This window comes from Diadema antillarum, unplaced genomic scaffold (genome assembly GCF_040938485.1).
Source record: "Diadema antillarum isolate AM-2024a unplaced genomic scaffold, OU_Dant_1.0 seq00000384_RagTag, whole genome shotgun sequence".
NCBI lineage: Eukaryota > Metazoa > Echinodermata > Echinoidea > Diadematoida > Diadematidae > Diadema > Diadema antillarum.
In genome coordinates, this window is record NW_027271382.1 from 1,017,167 (window position 1) to 1,035,444 (window position 18,278).

The 18,278-nt window shown below is 38.0% G+C and overlaps 1 long non-coding RNA gene across 1 annotated transcript; it reads left to right on the top strand.

Moving 5' to 3' along the window:
• The first annotated feature begins 6,567 nt into the window (after positions 1–6,567).
• Positions 6,568–12,876, top strand: LOC139731758 (uncharacterized). Its single transcript, XR_011710987.1, has 3 exons — positions 6,568–6,985; positions 9,524–9,776; positions 12,515–12,876. It is a non-coding gene; the product is annotated as an uncharacterized lncRNA (long non-coding RNA).
• The last annotated feature ends 5,402 nt before the right edge of the window (positions 12,877–18,278 follow it).

Consider the following 18,278-nt stretch of genomic DNA (forward strand, 5'->3'; position numbering starts at 1 on the left):
TAAGAGTAATCTGAAGAAAAATATTTTGAACAGTTATAAGAATTGTTGATTCTTTATTGGTTGCAAAGAAGTGTAAAATCCAACCTTATATTCTATTGGAATTACAGCTAAGCGGCTCCATCCATCCACTACCTCTTGTGTCCTTCTATTTTTTTTTTGTCTTTTATCTTCACTCCACGCATTAAGCTGCTTTCTCCCCCCCCCCCCCCTCTCTCTCATACACACACACACACACTCACACACACACACACACACACACACACACACACACACACACACACACATACTATTTTGTTTCTCTCCTCTCTTTTCCGGCATGACAGCGACTTAGTGTAGGGATTTGTTCAGGGTTTTTGTTTCGGATAAGTTAGGTTATAGGTCTTTTTGTCTTAGTTTCTTTGTTTCATCCATTTTCAATGCTTATCAGTCTATCGATCATATAATTTCTTGTATTACGTGTGGGGGGAATGCAGCCTACAAGCTCAGCTTTTTAGCATTCCTCCCCATTTCCAACATTTTCCTATACCTACAAGTTTTCTGTAAATTTATCCTTTACTTTGTATGATGAAATTTATGCACTGTATTCAATTTTTGTAATATATTTATATGTTTTTGTTGGAAATGAAAAATAAATGAATGAATGAATGAAATATATCTATACTTACATATACATACATACATATATACATATACATATACATACATACATACATACATACATACATACATACATACATACATACATATAGGGCATATGTATATATGGGTCTATGGAATAGGGCAATTACCCCTTGGGCAATAACGGCGGACCCTTCCCCTGACCCTAACCCATCCTAATCCTGAACCTAACCCAAACTCTATACCCTAAACCTATACCCTAATCCTAATCTTTACTCTTACCTTATCACTAACCGGCATTTAACCGGGGGAGAGGGGGGGGGGGGGGGGTAATTGCCCTGATATACTATAGTATACGGTATATAATATACAGTGTAATTCATATTTGTGCTTTCGTGCATGCTTGTTATAATTATACAGAGAGGCAGAGAGATTGGATTCCACTCCAATGAACAGATTCGATTTATTAGACTAAAATGGATGATTGAGGTGTGATCAAAATCAAATACAAAAAAAAGGAGTATGTTTTTATCGAAACTTTATTCAAAATTTCACATATTTTCACGAGATATGAACTGTGACAGTGATATAAACATGCTCATAAAATGATGCAAACATGATGGAGTGATAAAGATGCCACCGCCTCACAAGCCTTTCTCCTGCACTTTCTCATTTGAAATTAGAAAAATAAGAAAATCTCAGACGTTGTCCTCATTCAATTGATTGAATTATTGTTGTGATATCACCCGAGCAGGAATTCCTTCAATGTGAAAGGTTGTATATCATAGGTTCAACATTATCAACTAAACACGTCGTGATTATATTTTGTTTCTGGACAAATATGCTGGTGGATTTTGCACATGCTAGAGAAACCTCTGATGGGAACGCTATGAAAGGATTTAAATTAATCATTATAGTCACTCCTAATTTGCATCGGTGATTGTAACCAATATGTAGAACAATTGTAGTTTAATGTGTATTATGCAGGGCTGCACACTAACCCATTTTTTCTGCCGGTCCAACCTGTCTCTGTCGGACCGGTAAATGCCCCGTTTTACCATTTTTTACCGGTCCGAACAGAAAATTTACCGGTCAACAACGACAACCTAAAAAAAAAAAACATTAAATGACTTGCAAACTTATTTTCTTGTTTTTTATGGACGTACCCCCTCCCCCACCCATGTACATTTTACAGATTAATATTTTTTTTTGGAAAACTTGCTTTATTTATTGCACAAGAAATTTAAAAAGAAAAGAAAGGAAGAAAATAGAATGTTTGTTTGTGAATTACAGTGTAAAATGATAATGAACAAAATCAGATTGTATCAAATGCGTTTGTGACTTTTTCTAAACATCGGCGCACGAACTTGCTTTGTAACCTGCTCTTGGTGGTCAGTTGGATTGCGACGATTTAATGAATTATTTTAGCTGTGATATTTTCTGATGCACGCGCTACAAGGGGTTCTTTATTTTTCTCCCGATAATCTATTCACATTTGTGCATGCGTTCTTGAAAGGTACACGACATGCAGGGCCGAATTCGCAATCCTTTTTGCGCCCATTTCCACCTCAAATATTAGCGGGATTGTGACGATTTCATAAATTACTTCGGCTGTAATATTTTCTGATGCACGCGCCAAAAGGGGTTGAAAATGTGTCCTTTATTTTTTCGCGATAAACTCTTCGAATTTCGTAAGTGCGTTCTTAAAAGATGCACCACATGGCTGAATTCACGATACTTTTTGCGCCTATTTCTACCTCAAATATCAGCGGGATTGTGACGATTTCATAAATTACTTTTCGGCTGTAATCTTTTATGATGCAAGCGCCAAAAGGGGTTGAAAATGTGTCCTTTATTATTTCCCGATAAACTCCTCGAATTTCATACGTGCGTTCTTAAAAGATGTTTCACACGGCCGAATTCATGATACTTTTTACGCCTATTTCTACCTCAAAATCAGCGGAATTGTGGCGATTTCATAAATTACTTCGGATGTAACTTTTTGTGATGCACGCACCGGCTAGAATGGTTGAAAATGCGTTCTTTATTTTCTCCCCATAATCTCTTCGCATTCCGTACATGCGTTCTTTAAAGGTATACGACACGGCCGAATTCACGATCCTTTTTGCGCCTATTGTTTCCTCAAACTTCAACGGGATTGCGATGATTTTATGAATTATTATTCGGCTGTAATCTTTATGATGCACGGGCCAAAAGGGGTTGAAAATGTGTCCTCAAATATCAGCGGGATTGCGATGATTTTATGAATTACTTCGGCTGTAATCTTTTGTGATACACGCGCCAAAAGGGGTTGAAAACGTGTCCTTTATTTTTCCCCGATATAAACTCTTCGCATTTCGTAAATGCGTTCTTAAAAGATATACGACACGGCCAAAAATCATAATTCTTTTTGCGCCTATTGTTTCCTCAAACTTCAACGGGATTGCGATGATTTTATGAATTATTATTCGGCTGTAATCTTTGTGATGCACGGGCCAAAAGGGGTTGAAAATGTGTCCTGTATTTTTCTCCCAATAATCTCTTCGCATTTGGTACATGCGAATACGACACGGCCAAATTCACGATCCTTTTAGCGCCTATTTCTACATCAAAATTAATATCAGCCGAATTGAGGCGATTTCATGAATTACTTCGGATGTAATCTTTTGTGATGCACGCACCAGCTATACTGGTTGAAAATGCGTTCTTTGTTTTTCTCCCCATAATCTCTTCGCATTCCGTACATGCGTTCTTTAAAGGTATACGACACGGCCGAATTCACGATCCTTTTTGCGCCTATTTCTACCTCAAATATGAGCGGGATTGCGATGATTTCATGTATGACTTCGGATGTAATCTTTTATGATACACGCGCCAAAAGGGGTTGAAAAATTAATGTGTCCTTTATTTTTCCCCGATAAACTCTTCGCATTTCGTAGATGCGTTCTTAAAAGATACACGACACGGCCAAAAATCATGATTCTTTTGCGCCTATCGTTTCCTCAAACTTCAACGGGATTGCGATGATTTTATGAATTATTATTCGTCTGTAATCTTTATGATGCACGGGCCAAAAGGGGTTGAAAATGTGTCCTGTATTTTTCACTCAATAATCACTTCGCATTGCGTACATGCCTATACGTCACGGCAGAATTCACGATCCTTTTAGCGCCTATTTCTACATCAAAAAATATCAGCGGGATTGCGATATGTCATTAATTATTTCGGCTGTAATCTTTTGTGATACATGCACCAGAAGGGTTGAAAATGCGTTCTTTATTTTTCTCCCGATAATTTCTTCGCATTTGTGGATGCGTTTGCAAAATTATACACTGCATGCAGGGCGGAATTTGAGATTCTTTTTGCGCTTATTATTGTTTACTCAAATTCCAACGGGATTGCGAAAAATTCATGAATTACTATTCGGCTGTAACCTATATGATGCAAGCGCCAAAAGGGGTGAAAATGTGTCCTTTATTTTTCTCCCGCTAATCTTTTCCCATTTCGTACATGTGTTCTTAAAAGGTATACGACACGGCCAAACTCACGATCCTTTTTGCGCCTTTTTCTACCTCAAATATCAGCGGGATGGTGGCGATTTCATGAATTACTTCAGATGTAATCTTTTGTAATGCACGCACCAGAAGGGTAAAAATGCATGTGTTTTTTTATTTTTCTCCCGATAATCTTGTCGCATTTGTGCATGTGTTTTTGATAACCAACACGGCATGCAGGACTGAATTCAAGATCCTTTTTGCGCCTATTATTTCCTCAAATTTCAACGGGATTGCGTTGATTTCATGAATTGTTATTCGGCTGTTATCTTTTATGATGCACTCACCAGATGTGTCCTTTATTTATTTATTTTTTCTCCTCTATAATCTCTTCGCATTTCGTATATACATAAGCTTTTGAAAGATACGACGCGGCCGGTCAAATTCATAATCCTTTTTGGGACGATTTCTACCTCAAATATGTAAGCGGGACTGCGATGATTTCATGATTTTTTTTTCTCCCTAGTATTATCTCTTCACATTTTGTGCATGCGTTCTTAAAAAGTACACGGAAGGGCCGATTTCGTGATCCTTTTTGCGCCTTTCTTCATTATGAGACCATTCTGAACGAATGGAAATATTCATCTGTGAAATGACTGTGTAAAACGAAAATAAACGCAATCAGATCCATTTACTGTATCGCTGAATATTGAATGTCTTTTTACTTTTTCTAAAAATCAACACAAGTAAATTAGTTCTAACATAACTGCCACGCTGCTGCTAAGCCGGGATCGGATTGATCTTGCGTTAAAAAATCATGAGTAAAATGACCCAGAAATACGTGCGCTTCTATCAATGCTTCTTGTCTGGCATGACCGCCGATCGCAAGCAAACGAAAAGCAGTTACACTGTACATGCTTTGCATCGTTTGCTTTGCATAAACATGTATTGCATTGCATGGCAGTGCGTGAGCAGCGCCAAATGCGCAAGCGAGCGCGAATAACTGGTCGACTGCTATAGTGCTCAAAACTAATATATGTTTACTGTACAAATTGCACCGGTAGACATAAACGAAAACTTGCGTAAAACTTGTTGAACAGTGCGATATCTTGCATTCTGTTTCTTCCTGATCGGGGCTGCTCTTTTTCTTTCTACTGACCCCACCAATGCTTTTTTTTTTACTGGTCATGTCGGACCGGTAACTTGTGGATTTCCTGAAAAGTTACCGGTCCGACAGTGACTTTTACCGGTCTTTGACCGTCGGACCGGCGCCAGTGTGCAGCCCTGTATTATGTATGTTTAGATATTGCTGTCCTCTATACTATTGTACGTTTTGCTTTATTTTGACTTGTCGACGACTAAAATGTGCTATTGGAAATAAAATCTCATTTGACAGTTGTTTGAATCTAATCGAATTGAATATCACTCAACTTACAAGAAAATAAGTTGAAGCTTCTTTTGCTTTCTTTTAAAGCTAGGGTGTCACCTTGCATTACAAAACTAACATGCATGCCGGAGAGATTGAGATTTAGTTTAAATGCCGAGTTCTGGGGAAGCATTAACTATAACTTAGTGTCTATATCATCCAGAGAGATATCATCTTATGTAAGCCATCAAGACTGGAGTCCTACGGCTAACCGATAGTGAACTCATTAATAACAATTTGACACATGAATGAAAGCGTGACTCTCACCTTTTAAGGAACGATCCATGCACCCTTAATTGGGTCTATAACCCAGAACAAAGATATTTTTCATATACAGCACTTTGCTCAAAGGCCGACAGAGATGAGAACTGTGGGCCCATAAGCCCTATACCTGTATACGGCGCGGATTGAAAGGTCATGACGTGTTTCGAGAAAACAAATAAGATTCAGACTTAAGATTAAGTTGATTCATCTTTATTGATGTATGATAGGACAGAGAAATTTGCTTCCATGTACAACAATACAAACACATCTCTCACCACCTATTATAAGTCCAGTGTTTCCGCGATAGTTAAAATGATCGTTATGACATAACATATAAATAAATCAAAATGCCCCTATGATTAATGTGCCTCCGCTGTGTCACATAATTCTCCAAACAAGTTCACATTACATCCTAAGAACAACAACAGCAACGACAAAATTATATTGGAATGTAAAGCGGAAACTCAAAAAGTCAACCATTTTTTTTTTTGCTGAAAATTTTAAGTTCTAAAAATACAAGAAAAACAAATCAAACGTGTGTATCATAGGCTCATACATTTCACATACTCCATAGACCTTATTTTCATTTTAGTATAGCGGCAAGGGCTTTGCTATTACATTTATCAGGCTTATACCAAATGACATAAGGCGGTCTTCAAAACCTTTGTTGAGTTTACATTATTATCAAGCATGATTATGAAGGGAGACATGGTACACTTCAGTTGTGAGTTTATGTAACACTTGCCAGATTGAGGGGATTGGACGGCACCCACTTTCCTAACACTTTCCTAACATTGCTAACGCTTTCCTAACACTTTCCTAACACTTTCCTAACATTCCTAACACTTTCCTAACGTTTCCGAACTTATGCCCCTGTGTCAAAACCTTATCTGCGCATGCGGATACGTCCGTCGCCCGTGAATGGCTGCATCACTGTACTGTATTTGCATATGTAAATTACAGTCTTCGTATCATCGTCGCTCTCTCTCGCGCAACCAACACGCGCGAGACTCGAAACCTGGAGCGAACTCTCGACAATCCTGGCCGCCGAGCGCCGCCCGGCGGCGCGGCGACGGTTCCCGGCGGTGGTGGTGCACGGTGAGGCAGGTGGATCGGTCGAACCTCTGTCTGATGTTTCTTGCGAATGCCAGTTCGAGAAAAGTTACTTCCTTCTAAGGTAAAGGTGAGTAAGAATCTCATAATACTAATTGAACGTGTGTGGGGAAATACCCGGGTGATAATAGAGCATGTGTGAGGAAATGTTGATGTTGGAGTTACTTTCTCAAGCACGCGTCAACGCTTATTGTCGTGCTTTGCGTACATACAGTGCCAGTGCAGTGCCAGTGGCCAGGTTGTCTCTGCATTTCTTAATTTATTTCCCAAATCGGATATTGTAGAATCTAAACCACTCCGTCTTTCATCGAGTTAATCTACTGTGGTTATATTTACTGAAACTGAAACATGATTTAGTTTTGTCCTCACTACATTTCGAGGTTGATGACAAAATGTTGCTCTAACGTTACGACCTAACCAAAATTCAAAAGTAAACAGAATCTACTTAAAATAGTCACAATGAGTACGGTATCGGTATAGAGGTTCTAACGTTAGATCCACTCGTTGCTTCAATTTTTACGTAACTTAGCATTGAAAGTTAATTTCATTAAATTCCCCTGCTAAATCTAATTTTCACGTATGTTTCTGCTGCTTGTTTAACTTAAAAATACCAGATCTAGAGTAACTGTACGTGTAACACTCCACAGTAACACAGCTAGATAGAGCACTGCACACTTTACAGTGACTAACCCATACCATGGGCATGCATTTTCCCTATTCTGTTCCCATAACTGGTTCTGTAGCGTAGTGGCCTACTTTTGTTTTGTTTTTTCAGTTGGCCTTGACAATGTTGTATTTGTTGTTTTACGTGGGCATTCATATCGCAAAATACAATGTAGGTCCCCCTCCATTCACCTCCAGTCATTTCGTCAAAGCCGGGGACTTCTTTCTTGTAGACTTTGCACATACAATTGTGTATAATTATGAACACACACGCAGAACGAGAGGGGACCGACATCACGATTTGGCCTTTACCTGTCATGTCAGACCAGAAATTTAACAATCTCTGAAAATTTGCTCGTGCAACAGTGGTTTTTAGGGCCTACTAATGTTCTGGGACCGTCAGACCAGTGCCAGTGCAGTGTTTGCTGCGTTGTGATGTAAATGCAGCGTGTCTATGGCCAAGGCTTTTATGGCATGCTGTCACTGTAAAGGGAATTTTGGAGTAGGTGAAGTAAAGCAGATGATGGGTCTACCAATTTTGGGCATGTGGTAGTAACAACAACGACTTGTTGTCACTACTAATTTGACTTAGGTCAGGACAAGGGTGACGAGCTGGCTGATTGTCATTTATTGCGCACAAAGTCACACAGTCTAGCCTCAACCAGTTCTCTATGACCGGTATATGACAAGTAGGGTTACTAATAGACAATTTATATGTCACCGGAGTCTAATATTGTAGATTAAGTGTGGTTGATTGATGAATGTTACATTCTGTCCTTTGTCTCATTATAATGACGACAGAGGAGGAGAGCTGGGTCTGGGACCCTAGCTTTAGAAACTATACCCAACAGATTAAGAACAGTTGTTAAAGGGAAATGTTATCACTAATAACAGAAATGCAGCAGAGAGAAGAACATTGGTGAAGAGAATTATGGTTGAGATGAAACAAGGGAAATGTTCACAGAAATAGGAAGGATGATGAGGTAAAGGAAGTTATACAATTAGCCAAGTGGTGATCCCTTACAGTGACAAAATCAAATTGTTGTCACTTCAAATTTGACTTGGGTCAGGTTGAGGATGGTCGTGGTAAGCTGGCTGATACACATAGTCATCTGTCACCCAAAGTCTTACAATCTAGCCTCTACTACATGTAGTTCTCTCTGTATGACAAGTATGTCTACAAGTATGTTTGTCAACACAGTTCTTTTCACATACAGTTTAACATCAATGTTCTGTTCTGTGTAAGGTAAACTTCCATTTCAGCATACCTTATACATAATTGTACATGTTTCTTCTTCTCTAGTCTTAATTTTTTTTTTTTGTTTGGTATCTCGTATGTTGTTCTTTGTTTCTCGTCTAGTCCCTCTCTCTCATGCCATGAATAGTAATTACAATGATGATGACGGTGATGATAATGATAGCAATAAATTGTTAAAACTATTATTATTGAATTCATTTAATTGATTGAGGCCAATTTAGGCTATTTATTCAGCAAAATAAAACACAAAAACATACAATATAATAATAGTGGCATTTACGATGAGAGCCAGGCAGCCTTCAAAGCATCTTGTGCTTATACAGTAGGATGCCTACACAGGAAAATATTTGGCTACATTACAAATAATTCTGTGTGAAATCGAGTAGATAAAACAAGACACCATCACATACACTCACACGCACAACACATACACTCACATGCAGTAAGACAGGATAGAAAGTATGTTGTCTAGTCAATCATGGGTAACTGTTAAAAAAAGGAGCACTTCAGTAAGCACTGAAATGTAGAAAGAGTTGTGCTGTATTTCAAAGCGGTACTTTTACACCTCCCCCCCCCCCCCCCCCCCTTTATGGAATTCCTGGATCCGCTCCTGAGTAACTCAGGACAGTATAAGTATGCTATTAAAAAGGTCAAACCTTCTACCGTTTTCTCTTCTGTTGTCTACAGACTACTACAGTTCAGCATGCAAAATGACCAAGACTGGGAAGCCGTACAGCTGTTGAGACCATATTATGAGATTGTGTGCAAGAGGACAATATCGGTTTGGTGTAGGCCAATCACCAGGTGGAAAAAAAAAAAGTGGAAGGAGGTGAAACAGAGGATTGACGCCTGCCACCTTCATGGTTCCATCTGAAGAAGCAAGCTGTTGGTGTGTTTGGAGCTGTGCTGGTCTGCAAACATCAATAGGCCCTACCACGAGGTGAGTTTTTTTTTTTTTTTTTTTTTTTTTTTTTTTTTTGTTACCTCCGCCAAGGGAGGAGGTTATGTTTTCGTTATGGTTTGTTTGTTTGTTAGTTTGTCCGTTTGCAACATAACTCAAAAAGTAGTTAACGGTTTGGATTAAACTTGCAGGAAAGGTTTAGAATGACACAAGTAACAAACGATTAACTTTTGGTAGTGATCCGAGAATTGTGGGGGAATTTATGAAGGATTTTTTATATTTTGACAGGTAGGGTCAATGAACTTGGGAGTTCAGGCTGCACGTATTTGAGGTTTACATGCGCGCACTAAAGTGCGTGGTCTAGTTTCTGCTAGGGCTAGGCTCGCCATGCAGCTGAGGGTTTATGACGTAACAAAGGCTTTTATATTGGGAAATCCGGCGACATTCAGCACACAATGCTATAAGTACATATGGGTGGATGGAAGAACAAGATCAGTGGTGGAAATGAGCTGCATGCTTTGCGGAGGTCTGCGCTCACAGTGCTTTTCTAGTTTTGTTTTGCTTTGTTTTTGTTTTTGTTTTGTTTTTGTTTTTGTTTTGTTTTGTTTTTGTTTTTTTTTTGGGGGGGGAATAACACCCAGAAAGTCCCCTGAGTTGTCAGATTAAATATTTCCATCCTCATGTTTTGCAAAACATAGCTGTACATGTGATGCAGAGTTCATACAGACTGTTGTAAATGTCCAATACATTATATATTAGGTTCAGAGATTGTTTGCTGGGGAATTTAAAGTGATGCAATATTGGAAAGAAGTGAAGAAAGTCTAATTTCAGCTGCAGCCTCTAGATCATATTATGTATGATGAAAAAGAATAGAAGTCAGTTAAAAAAGTCCAAATAAAACATATATTGAAATTGGTGAAATACTTTGTGCACACTAAACTGTACCAATTTTGAAGTCATTCATATTAGAAGTCATGCCTTAGACCTAATCTTTTTGTACCAGCAAGTTCTTGTCCAAAATGTGTTATTGCGATTCTACATAATAAACTATTTGAATGTTGAAATTACAATTTGACTTTTGGTATGACTTTCAGCCCAGGACTGTAATAATGTATCAGAGAGATGAGAGTGATTGTACCTCGGAGTGGACATGAATTTAGTGTTAGTCTGTCTTTAAATGCTATTTTTTTTTTCAGTTATGAACTAAGCTCCAAATATGCCTTTGAAATTAAATTCTGACCCTCAGCCTACAATTTTAAGCCTCCGCCACGAAGTGTCGCCGGAGGCATTATGTTTTCAGGTTGTCTGTCCTTCCGTCCGTCCGTCCGTCCTTCTGTCCGTCATGAATTTTGTGGACAGCGTAACAAAAAAAAAACCTTTGAGGCATCCTAATAAGACTTGGTATGTATATCATGCATGAGTGAACGAAGTTGTGCCTATTAACTTTTAGGTGCTCATGCTCAAGGTCAAAGGTCAAAAGGTCAAGGTCAAATGGCTCAAAAATTTCACTATTTTTCCCTTATGCAATGCCTGAAGGTTTTTCTTTAAACATGATGCAAACATGTGATACCAAATAAAGATTCTCCAGAGAGTTTGGAATTATGAGGTCAAAGTTCAAAGGTGAGAGGTCAAGTTAAAATGTTGAAATTTCACCCTTTTTTCTCCATATCTTGGAAATGGTTCACGGCATCTTCATAGAATGTAATTACATCTATGCATGTACTTACTAGCAGTGATCATCTAGGGAATGTAGGGATCATGGGTCAAAGGTCAGGGGTCAACGATCAAGGTCAAATCAAAATATCATTTGTTCCCTCATATTTCTGCAATATTTCCAAGATTTTTCTTGAAACTTGATATATTGCCCAATAGAGATTTTCTAGGAAGTTTCTTGCCCAAAGGTCAAGTGAAAGTGCTAAATTTCACTTCTTCTTTTTTTCCATATCTCGAAAGTGACTCAAGATATCATCATGAAACTTAGTACAGATTAATGCATGTTCTACCTGATGGTGATTCTTTCGGGAATTTTAGGGTCATAGGGTCTAAGGTCCAGGGTCAAAGGCCAAGTAAGAATGCAAAAATTGTAGTATTTAATACATGAATTACACTTTTTCTCCATACTTTGAAAGTTACTAAATGCATAGACTTATAAAAGTGTCAAAAGTCAAGTAAAGATTCTCAAATCCCCAAATACAATTGTACCTGCACTCTTAGGCAGTATAGCCATCCATCCAATTAAAGCTAGTTCAAGGAAAGTGAACATTCAACACATTTGTGACAAACCTGTCATTCTAATATTTTGCCAGTTATGTGAAACTGTAATCACACATTGTCAAGATGTTGTACTATAGACCTATTAGGAGAACGATGCATTATGGCAGAGGCATACCGGTCGCCATAGCGACATTTCTAGTTGTTGTTGTTTGTTTGTTTGTTTGTTTGGGGAAGTGAATTGTGTGCTGCAGTGTTCAGGTTTGTCCCATGGATTCAATTGAAGCTCTTTTCCTGTTAAATAGATATCAAGAAGTCCTTGTAATTTTCGACAAAGAATGAACCATCTGATTACATTAAATCAGCACAATAACAACAGTAACATACATAGCTATCAAAAATATTTTACCCATTTGAAAGATTTTTTTCTTCTTCTTTCCAGTTATCTAGGTCTAATGGTTTCAGCAGTTTGTTATTATCCTTCTTTAAATTTGAATTTTTATGGTCATGACAAGTATGTGGAGGTGTATTACATTGGAATTTACATTTATTTTTCTCACAAACAGCCGACTAAGAAAAGCAGTGAAGGCATTTTACCTGTGACAAGCATCTCATCATCTGCAGCAACAAGGCATCCAGCAACTGAGTCAGTGTCAGCATGTGCTCAGCCTCCATTACCTGCTCAACCTCAACAATCTGCTCGGCTTCAACAACCTGCATCTTCCGAGCAACAGTATTCAAACTAGGCAGCAAGAGAATGTTGCCTGTGTCACTGAAATATCTTAGTCAAAGACTTTGCAGAGCATCATGACTGTACCATGCACAGGTGTCTTGCCAGATATGTGGCAGAATGTGTCGTGTCCAAGTAGAAGAGACGCTTACTCAAGATATTGAAAAGCACACAACAACACAATCTTTGCCAGCTCTTCCAAGACATTCAGCAATGTATGGTTAGTATCATAATTGATGATTGTCTATTGGCTGATAAAGTTTGTAAAAAAGTTAAAAGTGAAACGTATCCAAATTCCAAATTTCTTTCCTCCATCGTAAATGAACATGCTTGAAATGCTTGTAGAATTGTGGGACAATATTGACATATAACAGCTACACAAATTTACCGTAAAACTTATGGAAGACAATTGATGCATCATTCATTTTGAACTAAGGTCACATGCTCATCATACAAGTGATAAACTGAATTATACTTCTAAGAACTATGTGAATTAGTGTTGACCAGATTCTTTGAGTGATGCTGTATTCAAATTCATGAACTTCCTTTGTCGAATTTTTGTAATGTGAATAATTATGCAGTACCCGCTGCATGCTATAAGGATTAGGACCACCACTTGCTGTCTTGCGTAAGCTCTGTAGTCTAGTGGAGATGATGCCTGTCAGAAAATCAGGAGGCCGTTGGTTCAAATCCTGCTTGAGTACATTATGCCCATGATTTCTATTATTATGGCTGCTGGCAAAACACTGATCAGTTCAGACCTAGTGCTTATTTACGTCGGTGTAGGGCCATTTGTCTGTCAGTTGCAATGGAAGCATCTCGACGGAAGAATTTCATTAATTTGAATAATTGAGCAGTATCCGCTGCATGCCATAAGGATCAGAACCACCACTTGCTGTCAGGCGAAGGCTTGGTGGTCTAGTGGAGATGACGCCTGTCCGAAGATCAGAAGGTCATAGATTCAAATCCTGCTTGAGTACATATGCCCATAATGTCTTTTTGTCATGGCTACTACTAAAAGACACTGATTAGTTCAGTGCTTATTGAAATCAGTGTGGAGCAATATGTAAATCAATTGCAATGATGCTGAATTGTAATGTTGATAAGCAATGATTTCCCAGACATGGCTTTGTATGAATAAGTCTTAGAATAGTGAACAAAATAGATTGTATTTTTTTTATACTTGTCAGCTGTGCGTGATACACATGAGATATTGAAATATGTGTCTGTGAAAATATTCTGCATTGTTTGTTTTGTCATGCAGGAAAGACACAGCCCCCTGCCACAGTATCCCAGCCTCCTGCGGAAGAATCTGTACCCACTGATGAAGAATCTGTGCCCCCTGCTGAAGAATCTGTACCGCCTGCTGAAGATTTATTTTGACACCGCAGTTTTTCAAATTTATATTTCTTAATACTATATAAAAAGTTAAGATAAAAAATTGCCCATTTAGAATTCATTCAAAAGTTTAGAGCTTAAAATCTGATACGCACACACACACACACAAAAGAAAAAATTATTGTATGTAACTAGCATAATGAACATAATTTAGAGAAAACAACCATGTTTTTGGAAAAAAATGCCTCTTTATTCTTGGAGATTATGCGATAGGGAACATGCCTGGCAATTTTCGCCGCGATAGTCTGATGGATGGCCAAGATCTTAAGGAGGAGCCCAAACAACCCTCTCCCCCATTTTCCCCATGGTCGGGCGATTGGAGGTCAAGATCTGAGGAGGGGGACAAATAAGCTCCAACCCCACACTTGGATTAGGAAGGGTTAAATGTGAGTTGTGTATCACAGAATATTTGCATTTATATCTTATATGACAGTGACATGTTGTCGTGATACCCTCATCATAAAAGATTTTGGGTTGTCTGTTCAAACTTGTTTTAGCACACTTGCATGAACTAGCAGTAATCTTTCATGATTAATATGATTAACCTGGGAAGATGAAACCTTGAGAAAGTTGACAATGGCTCTTGATATCTTTAAAGGTACTAAACTTTTTTTGATAATTTCAAGCAATAATATTCATTACCAGCAAAGTCGTGGGTTTTTCCATCAGGACAACATCATGCCAACTCAAAAGCACTGTACATGGTCTAGTGTGTGAAAAAGGTCACATAATTTCACTCAGAATGTAAGGACTGATATATCCCTTAACACTTTAATTTGGTTGGGTTATTTTTCTGTAATGTATATTTGCAGATGACTTCAAGAGAGCAGAGCTCTCCCAGCCCCCCCCCCCCTTGCAATTCAGTATACAAAACTGTAAAGTTGGGTGTTTTTGTTTTTTAAAGGAAAAAAAAAACACTTTAAAAAACTGCACAAAAAGGCATATTTTTGGTAAATTTGGTTGATGAAAAAATCATTTTTTTTATGATGCCTCCACCACAAATTGTAACCAGAGACATTGTTTTGGGGTTGTCCATCCCTCCTTCCATCAGTCAGTAATCAGTTTTGTGGACAGCATTAAACTTAAAGGGAACCCAACCCAAAGAGCAATGTGGATTGAGTGATAGCAGCAACATTAGTAGAACACATCAGTGAAAGTTTGAGGAAAATTGGACAAGCGATGGAAAAGTTTTGAATTTTTAAAGTTTTGGTGTTGGAACCGCTGGATAAGGAGGCTAGAGGTTATAACGTATGTGTAGACAACAATTTAACAAATATTAAAGAAATTCCACCAAAATTCACTTTTCTAGCATAATGAAAGAGCACATGACTAATTGCTTTCAGAAAACAAGGGAATACTCAATTTACTCAGTCCACAATTCTCTTGATTCCCTTTAACCCTAAAAAGACTGGGCTATTTTGGTAGCTCGAAAGACTGGGGGGGGGGGCCTAAAGGGCCCCCCCTTAAGATCTCAGCCGTGGATCGCGCGATCGCCGCGGAAATTTGCACAATGGTAGTGTGTGATGTAATCTACAAGATCGTATATTTAAATTTTCCAAAATAGTCTTCTTTTATTTTATTTTGATTAATTATGCTAATTTATGCGATAAATCAGTAAATAAAGCTCCAAAAGTGCTCATTTTTGGTCTAGATATTCTTTGTAGCATTCTTAGCAAATGTACTTGAAAAAAAATTCGGTATCAAAATTAATTTCTTATTTGTTTTATTGTTTTATGAATTTCTTATGTATTTCTTTGTTTTTTCGACCTTTTGTTTTTGTTGTTTTTTTCAGCAAAATTTGTGGCAGACCCTTTTTGAAGCATAATACTACTAAAACAAATTGATTTTAGCCAGTGAGAGTAAAAATAAGCATATTTATATGAACCATGTGATAAAACTCAATTTGTATTGACTTTGTACACAAAATCACATTTTTGAGCCATTTTCGGTCTCACGTGCATGTACAAAAAGTTATGTAACTTCAGAACCGTACCCCCGGGCGTCACAAATTTGGTGTCAAAATGTGTGGGAAACTCGAAAGAAAAAAGTCATAGAGCATCGCGGCGAGAGCATTGCGTGTTGCTGAGTAATCGCGCGAAATGTCGAGGGGGGGGCCTTTTAGGCCCCCCCCCCCCCCAGTCTTTTTAGGGTTAAGAACCATTTTAGGTATCCAAATGAAACTTGGCATAAACGGTGAGTATGAGAGAAGGAAGTTGTGCCTCTCAACTTTTGGTTGCACATGTTCAAGGTCAATGGCCATGGTCAATTGTTAAAAATTTGTCTGTATACATATTACCTGATAAAGTTGCTCTGGTAAAATTCTGGGCTATGGGATCAGAGGTCAAAGGTCAAATGAAAATGCTAAAATTCTATTTTTCCCATATCTCAGAAATGGCTCATGGTATCATCATGATATTTAGTGGATATGCATGTACTGCCTGACAGTTATTCTTTGGGATTTGGGCGACATTGAGTGAAAGGTCAAGGGTGAAAGGTCAGGTTCAGAGGCTAAAATTCCATTTTATTTGATCGTTAATGATCACCCCGTCACTGCACAGTCATGCTAACCTGGAAACATTACTTGAATATGAGACCATTCTGGAGCAAATGATTTTCACACAATAGATTTATATAATGTACTCTTCAATGAATCCCACAAGGATTGAAACAATTATCCCCAGCATTCCCACTGATCAGTTACTAGCCATCCCCTTTATAAAGACATACATGTATATGTGTCAGTTTCCAGAATGTTTTATGATTATATCATAAAATTGTTTAGGCTACCAATACTTTGTACCTGTAGTTGCATACTTGTCAGTTGCCTCAGGAAATATGTATAGCATATACAGCTGTATTGCCAGTGTAGGCCTACCAAATAACAATGTATATTATGTTGAATGATTCTGATGACTTATTATGTTTATTGGTAGAGGAATGTTAAGGGGGGGGGGGGGGGCTCATCCCCTGGCCTATAGATTTGGTTCATCTCGTGGCATTATTTCATCTGCTCAGTAAAGTAAGGGACCTTTTATGAACATTATGAACTTATTATGAACATTATTAAGACATATATATATATATATAACATAAATGTCAGAATGTTAAGAAGGGGGAGGGGGGTGGGCTGCTCCCCTGGCCTAGTTTTGGTTTGTCTCGTTGCATTATTTCATGTGCTCAGTGAAATAAGGGACCTTTTATGAACATTATGACCTTATTATGAACACTGTTAAGACATATATGTGTCAGTTTCCAGAATGTTTTATGATTATATCATGAAATTGTTTAGGCTACCAATACTTTGTACTTGTGGTTGCATACTTGCCAGTTGCCTCTGGGAAATATGTCCAGCATATAGGCCCCTACAGCTGTATTGCCAGTGTACCAAATAACAATGTATAATATTATGTTGAATGATTTTGGTGACTTATTATGTTAATTGATAGAGGCATTACATACTTACCCAGCTCATTTAGGAAACACTTCCAGTTAAATATGTATGTGATATTTGCCGCAGGAAATAAGTGACTTTCTGTGACAGCATATGTAGTGAAAACATGGTGTACTTGACAGTTGCATCTGAAAACACTCCAGGTATTCATTGTCTGTGTGCAAAATGCCATGTAACATCTTGATGAATCTTGCCAAATTCATTTTAATGAAGATCGTAGTTTTGAATAAAGAGAATATGAACCTTTTGGTTCAGATCATGTTAAATGAAGGTATGAATTTGTTTTCCTCTCTTTCATTTTCATTTTATGTATTTTACGAGTAAGTTCATGTGTATAATTATGTTGATTGTAAAGTTTTGGTCTCTCCCATATATCAAAAACGAGGCATAGACATCACTTTTCTGTCAATGGTGACATCAACAATTTGATGTACTCTTTCCATGAAATCTTTGAAGGTTTTTGCGGCGGTAAAACGTTGGATCGTAGAAGGCTTGAAGGTGCACCGCATATATTTTCAAGATTATATGTTTGGCCCTGAAAAGGGCCTTCCCAGCCCGGATAAGACCTTTTTTAGAAAGAAGTGTTGCACCTTTAAGTCTTATACCACCCAATCTTCCTCCAATTTTCCACAACTTTGAGCTATTACCATCAATCCTCACACAACAGCTACATACTTAAACATGCCAGTCAAGTTCAAATATGAGTGATGTCTAACTAGGTCAAAGGTCAAAGTGAATGTGTCAGTGAACT